Here is a 7,417-nt window from a genome sequence, read left to right as displayed (position 1 = left end):
TTCGAATTATATCTCCGATGTTAAGGAGTGTTTCCACAGCTTGCGACCCAACGTCATTATGAAGCACCATAAATTTTCTATCGTACATACTACTTGCACTATTTAACCTACTAATTTGAATTAATTGTACCACAGAAAATATATAAACTCTCCTTAGCGGCCAGACGAAGAATGGTCTCGCATACTAATTCGCCCGTCTTTTATAGTTTGCTTACTGAGCGCTGATTGGTCAAAGAATGTCAATCACTCATTAGACGTATAATGTCGATCACTCATTGAGTGATAAATATGTATATATTATGTATTTCAAGAAGATCAAGCTTTTCTCGTTAAAAAAGAGAAGTGTAGGATTTATTTTCAAAATATTGTTGCGTAGGGGTGGGTGGAGGATCCAAGTAAAAGGCCAAAGTCGTTTCACAGCATTTATTGGTGATGCAGGAGATACACGCACCACCAGTGCTCCGTCCAGAATGCCTTGATATGGTCTAAGTACCTCATTATTTTATTTATTTTTTATTTTTTATTTAATTTACACCAAGAAGGCCTAACAGGTAAGCCCAATGCGCCTTCCTGGCCAAATACAATTATATAAACATAGATGTACACCATCCATATATACACAAATACTTCCACGTATACACAAATACACATACATACATACATAAATATAAAAATACACATATATACATATACATACATACACACCTAAATAAAGGACAGGTCGCTCAGGGCATCTTCAACGTCCGGTTACTTCCCCATTGTTTAGTCGCGTACTCGGATATGCAGCTCCACGCTTTAAGTTCTAAGAACTCCACGGGAACGCGACCGAGTGCCGTTACCGCCGCTAAGTGCATTCGGGGGTCTTTCATTGTTAGCCCACTTTCACTTAAGCCTGGAGATAATCCTTGAAACCAATTATAACGGCGGCTCTTTTTAGCATTCGCTACAATATTGTTGCGTAGGGGTGGGTGGAGGATCCAAGTAAAAAGGCCAACAGTCGTTTCACAGCATTTATTGATGATTCAGGAGATACACGTATTGCCACTGTTCAGTCCAGAATGACCTGATATCGCCTACGTACCGCTTTATAAGGGGTAGATCTCTCAGGACGTCTAATCTGTTTACCTACTGTATAGTCACGTATTCGGATATGTATTCCCACGGTATGAGAAGTGCAATCATTGTTTAGCTTTCATGCACTTAGCTTGTCGCTAATCCCTAAAACCACTTACACCGGTCTCACTGTCTCTCAGGACGTCTAATCTGTTTACCTACTGTATAGTCACGTATTCGGATATGTATTCCCACGGTATGAGAAGTGCAATAATTGTTTCATGCACTTAGCTTGTCGCTAATCCTTAAAACCCACTTATACCAGTCGCACGGTATGCATTTAGTTAATCCGTTAACAGATATCCGTTACAGATAATCTTTGAACGGTCACAGTCTCTGGGATTCTATTCGCTTAATCCGCGGCGTACGTTACAATATTATACATATGTAGAATTCGAAGATATAGGGAGGATTGCGGGAGAGATAATCAAAGACGATGTTAGTCCATCAATGTACGTTTATTGTACATTAAGTATACAAACGTGCGCGTACGCACCTACCGGTGGCCATCCGGCCAACGGCTCGTCTACTAACTCTCAGTTGGCGTCACACTTCTGCCAACTCACAAACAGTGTACACTCATGTGTACCACTGTTTATACATCACTCCTCAACATTACTCATTACATAATTCACTCACACACATATGTACATCAATTTTGGTAAGTGGAAAAGAACAACTTAACTGAGCAACTATTTGTTTATGAGTGTATCTTTTTAGATAGACAATATATTACTGTAACACTACGTTCTCCTAATCGTCCCGTCAGTTTGGCTGTTTGGCATGGCAACCACCCCAAACTCCCTCTTCCTGGGCGCTTACCCACCCAGACGGACTTCTTGTTTGTTGAACTTTCAAGGGACATGGTCAAGCTAGTTCTCTCTGTCCCACGCAGTTTCATCGAGATCGTGACCCGAGGCAGTGGAAATCACATCTCCTGCCCCCGTCTCTTCTACGACGCCTTCAAACCACGTGCGGTTTGAGCATCTATGCTAGAAGAAGGACCTCGTGACCTGATCGCCAGCTAGTACCGCTGCACAGCATTTCGACGACGAGCATCCAACCAGGAGAACTCTACAATCCTACGACATATCCCAAATCAGTCAACGGTTTACGTAACTACGCTCGGGCCTGGAAGGACACCTGTTCGCCATCCACGCTCTCAACGTGAGAGCCGTTTTAAGCGTGAAAAAGTGGTCGTCACATTACTACGTATCTACTATCTTGTGTTACCGTGGACGTACATATATACATACCGTGCTGTACAATGCTCTAGTTAGGAATATCTTGGAATACGCCCCTATAATCTGGAATTCTTTCACTAAGTCTCTATCTATGAAGCTTGAACTTGTCCAAAGACTATTTCTCAGACTGCTTTATAAGGAGCAATATGGGATTTACCCATACTTATTTCCTTCAAAATTCGTCATGGGTATGGTCGGCTACAGTTCTCTTGACCACAGGAGGAGTGTTGCCCTCATAAGTTCTTGTTTTCCATATTTAGAGGCTGTATCTCCTGTCCGTCTATCCTGGCTGAGTTGGGCCTTCATGCTCCAGAGAGTGTGATATGGACCCGCCATCGTCCCCTTTTTCACACTCCTTTGGCTAGAACTGTGGCATTCAGTTATTCTCCCATTCCTCGCGGCCTCCGTTTATTAAATTCACTGGATGGTGCCATTGACATTTGTCATATCTCCATTCATTTTCTGCACCAATTCCTAAGTTATGGAGGTCGCGACAATTTAGAATGGTTGAGTTAGTGTTTTTTAATTATGTTTTTATTATGATTTCATGTTTTATTTAGTTATCCTTTCTTTTTTAATTTGTATATTTGTATATGTAATTTGTTTTTTAACTTATATTTTTTACTATTGTACTTCTTAATCTTTTTAGTACACTCGTCGCTTTGGAGCAACCTGTTAGACGAGTGTGCTTGATTAATTGATTTTTAAAATAATTTGTTAAAATAAAATAAAATAAAATATGTAGATGGAATCTTACATCCTGCTCAAAATTTTCTTGAGCAAAGTGAAACTATGCTCAAAATTTCATCAAGGAAATATTAGATTTTACCCCCTAAATGAGATGTCCTAAAGTTGAAACCCATTTTTTATGATTTTTTTTTTATGATCAGAATTAGGGGATATGAAAAAAATAGGCAAAATCCTTAGTCTAGTTTTTATAATTTTGTGCGTGATAGTTATCATCATTTGATGGTTGTACCTCCTGCCCGCACCGTTCTTTATCGGACGGCTCCTTTTTCAAAAGCTATCCAACTTATTAATGAAATCGTTGCTGCCGTACCCGAATGTGATATTTGCCACCTCAGTGATCGTAGGATATTAGATATTATTTAACCCATTTGTCTGGTAGCCTGCGCTCATGATTATTTTCATAATTGCTGCGATGCAAGGGTGAGATTTTGATCTTCTCTCTTTCGTTTGGGCCTCGCGGGGATGTTTTGTATTTGCGGCTGGTTCTTATATATTGGTACTAGCTGTGGATACAAGACATTCCCTACTATATTTTATGTTATTTGCTCTTTTTATTCTGTATTTTATTTTTATTCTTACAAGAATAAAAAAAATGTTCATTTTTACAAGATTTATATTATTTATAGTATATAATTTTTCTGTTTTTGCTTTTTTAATTTAATTTTTATGTAGGCCATTGTAGCACATTGGGTTCTTCCTGTAATGCCACAATGGTCCAAAACTATAAAATTAATAAATAAATATATAGTCAATGTTTACAAATTAATTTGTAATTTAAAAATATTGGAAAGATCGAGATTTGATCGAAAATAAGTAGTGCCCTTGACGTTGGATCTTATATCATTGGACTTTATGTCGTGAAACCATAATAGAGAGGTTGATTTCCTTATGGTTGAAATTCATGGTCTTATACCGGGTTGACACGATGCGACTAGCTTGGACGACCAAGTAGCTTGGACGAGTAACTTAGATGCTACTCGCAGCGTGGCAATGGGTGATCCAACTGTTTTTAACGTTTTGAACGTCCTAGTTACTCGTATCGTGTCAACCCGATATTAATACCACTAGAGCTTTTGTACTAAAGTTGGCGTGACTTTTATCTTACATTTTGCTCACACACAGCCTTACTTACAAATATATCTTACTTAGATATCGAAATTTTAATTTAAGTTAAATAAGTTTTTCCAAGTCCGAATCTATTCCATTGTGATTTTGAGGCCAGAATTAGATGATTTATGTCTTTATGGACTTTATGTCCCTAATCACTATGTGCGTGGTAGACATCATCATTTGCTGGCTGTACCTCCTGCCCGCACAGTCCTTTTTCGAATGGCTCCTATTCCAAGAGCTATTCGACTTCTTAATGAAATCGTTGCTGCCGAGACTGAATGTGATATTTTCCACCTTAGTGAGCGTAAATTGTCGGAAATTACTCTAACCCATTTATCCGGTAGTCTGCGCTCATCATTGTTTTCATGATTGATTGTGATTTATGAGTGAAATTTTGATTAACTCTCTTCCATTTGGGCCTTACAGGGATGTTTTGTATTTGTAGTTGTTTCTTACATATTTATTGAAACTGGCTGTAGGTGCAAGGCATTCCTTATGCTATATTTTATTTGATATTTTTACTTTATCTGTTATTATTAAATGCTATTTTTTATGTTTATGTATGGATGTATTTATGTTTATATTTAATTGTTATTTTGTTTTTTTTTTTTGTGTTATATTTTTTGACCATTGTGGCGCTTTAGGAATTCCTGTTATGCCACAATGGTCTGTTTAGAATAAATAAATAAATAAATGATTCAAAAGATAAATTATACCTATACTCATGTAATATTGGCTCGTTTAATATATGATATGAATGAGAGCCACGTTGAAAGCTTTCCTTTGAACAACGCTTACTCTTTAAAGTGCAGACAAGGGACCAATATGCACTTCTACATTCTATGTGTGTGTGTGTGTATGTGTTCGATATTTTCCATACTTCAGTTGAATTTATTCGATCAGTTTACAGGCGACGAGTGATCCTGCGGGATGCGAAACTACCATCTGTATTTACGACGCTGCCACCAGGTTGATAATGAGAACGGGAAAACGGCGAATATTCTTTACAGACTCCGACAGATCCCGCCAGATCCCGTCTTCATCCCGAACCGGGAGCGCGGCGTAAATTTGCATACGACGCGCGACCGTAAAACCGAAGTTGTTACAACCGAAGCTCGGCTTCCGATATTTTATACTTTGATGTCGACTTTTACGAGGGGTGGAAAGAAAGTCAGGTGGATTCTGGTGACGCGATTACACCCGCGTTGATTTCATCCAGACGGATTTTACGGTTATTCCCACGGGTACCGATCTAATAAAACACCCACACATACACACCGACGTGACTAATGGAAATTTCCGCGATGAAATTTTCCGTTTGTGTGCTTTTCCGCTTTTGACCCGTCGAAGCTAACATTTTTGCAAATTATGAGTTTCAACGATTTGGATTCCAAGTACAGGGTGTGGGATGTTAGTGTCTTGATAACAAAAACTTTAAGTCAGAGTAGCCCACGGCCACTTTTTATCTGGGCTGAGAAAAAATTTTCCAGATATCGACAAAATTTATTTATTTATTTATATAGCAAAACTGCTAATACATATACACAAAATAACAAAATAACAACAAAAAATTATAAATCATCTTCCACAAAGGTATCCATTAACACCCTTCAAGAAAGCAGCAATGTTATTAGAACTTCTAATGCCTTCAGGAAGGGCATTATACATTTGAACACCTCTGTGAAAAACACCTCCTGCAGTTTTAGCTTTCTTAACTCTACCTATAATTAATTTATTCCTATTTCTCGTTTTATAATTATGTATATCTCTATTCCTAACTATATGATTATTAAAATATTTGGGTAATAGATTCTTATCTAGCTTATATATAAACTTTAAAGTGCTTACTTTAAGACTATTTCTAATGTCCAACCATTTCAATTCATCTAACATACTTCTTACATTCTTACGTTTCCTCACATTCAAAATTGCACGCATTGCTCTATTCAGCACTTTCTGCAGTTTATCAATACACAAACCACTAAATAGATTGAGGACTGTAGCGCAGTATACAGTATGAGGCCGTACAATACAATTATATATCAATTTTTTACTTTTTATACTTAATAAATTTCTTAACCTACAAAGTACACCAACTTTTTTGGCCATTTTTTTAATAATATAATCTGCGTACACCTTTAATAATCTAATATATAATTTCGAAAGTGACTTTGTATATATGTAAAATTCGTTGGGAGCTTTGTAAACAAGTCAAAGTTTCGACGACATGGGGACGGGGGACGGGCCTTCGCCCCTGGGGTGGTGGGGGCGAAGGCCCGGAGGGCGCCGGGGGCGCACCGGGGGCGATGGCCCGGGGCTTTTCGCCGGGGGCAAACCCTATTGGTCGTTGTATACAGCTTGTTCATTCGTCGAGGCCGTTTTGGCGCGAACGCGCGATCATGCGGCGAATGATGATAAACCAACAGTCCACGAGCAACAATTACTTACAATAATATTGTCATTTTACGAAAATAATTAAAATTTTATTATAAATGCCTAATTTTTTTAAAGTTTTAACTCATTTAATGTGTGTATATTTATTTTTTTATTTATTAAATAAATGTTTACGTGAATTTTTCCTAAATATATATACGTACATATGCACATATTTCCATGCCAAGAAGAATTTTACACAGCATTTTTCACATTCAACAAATCCTTCCTCAAACGTTTTATTGCCTATCATGTAAATAAACGGCTCGGATAGGGCAATTCGTCAATGTTTAACCTTTGCCTTCTAGACAGGACATGATGGAAAGTGGAAAAGGAATGATTTGACGAGCAGGAGAATATACAAGTACATAAAGCGGAAAATTTTAATGTATTTGAATATATGTATGGTCATTGAATTGAAACCATGAATATTTTAATTTATATGTATCATACAGACGACTTTTCAGTTAAAAAAGCATTTATTAAAAATCATCATTTTCGTTAATCACCTTTTCTTTATTACTTTTCACGCTCCTATTACTCCTGTCGGTCTATATATCCTCAAATTATATATTTTTTCCATTTGGAAAGCGAATTGATTAACAGTGAGAGAATACACGCGCCATTTTCCAGCACGTTTCCCACTAAACAAACGACCTTTCCCTAAGGCGATATTTCACATTTTCCACATCATTCCATTGATAAATGCCCGGCGTCGGGGCCTCCGGGAAATATGACGCGTCATTATTGCTACAAAAATATCACTA

This window comes from Arctopsyche grandis, chromosome 1, assembly GCF_051622035.1.
Source record: "Arctopsyche grandis isolate Sample6627 chromosome 1, ASM5162203v2, whole genome shotgun sequence".
NCBI classification, from domain to species: domain Eukaryota; kingdom Metazoa; phylum Arthropoda; class Insecta; order Trichoptera; family Hydropsychidae; genus Arctopsyche; species Arctopsyche grandis.
This window is presented reverse-complemented; position numbering follows the sequence as displayed.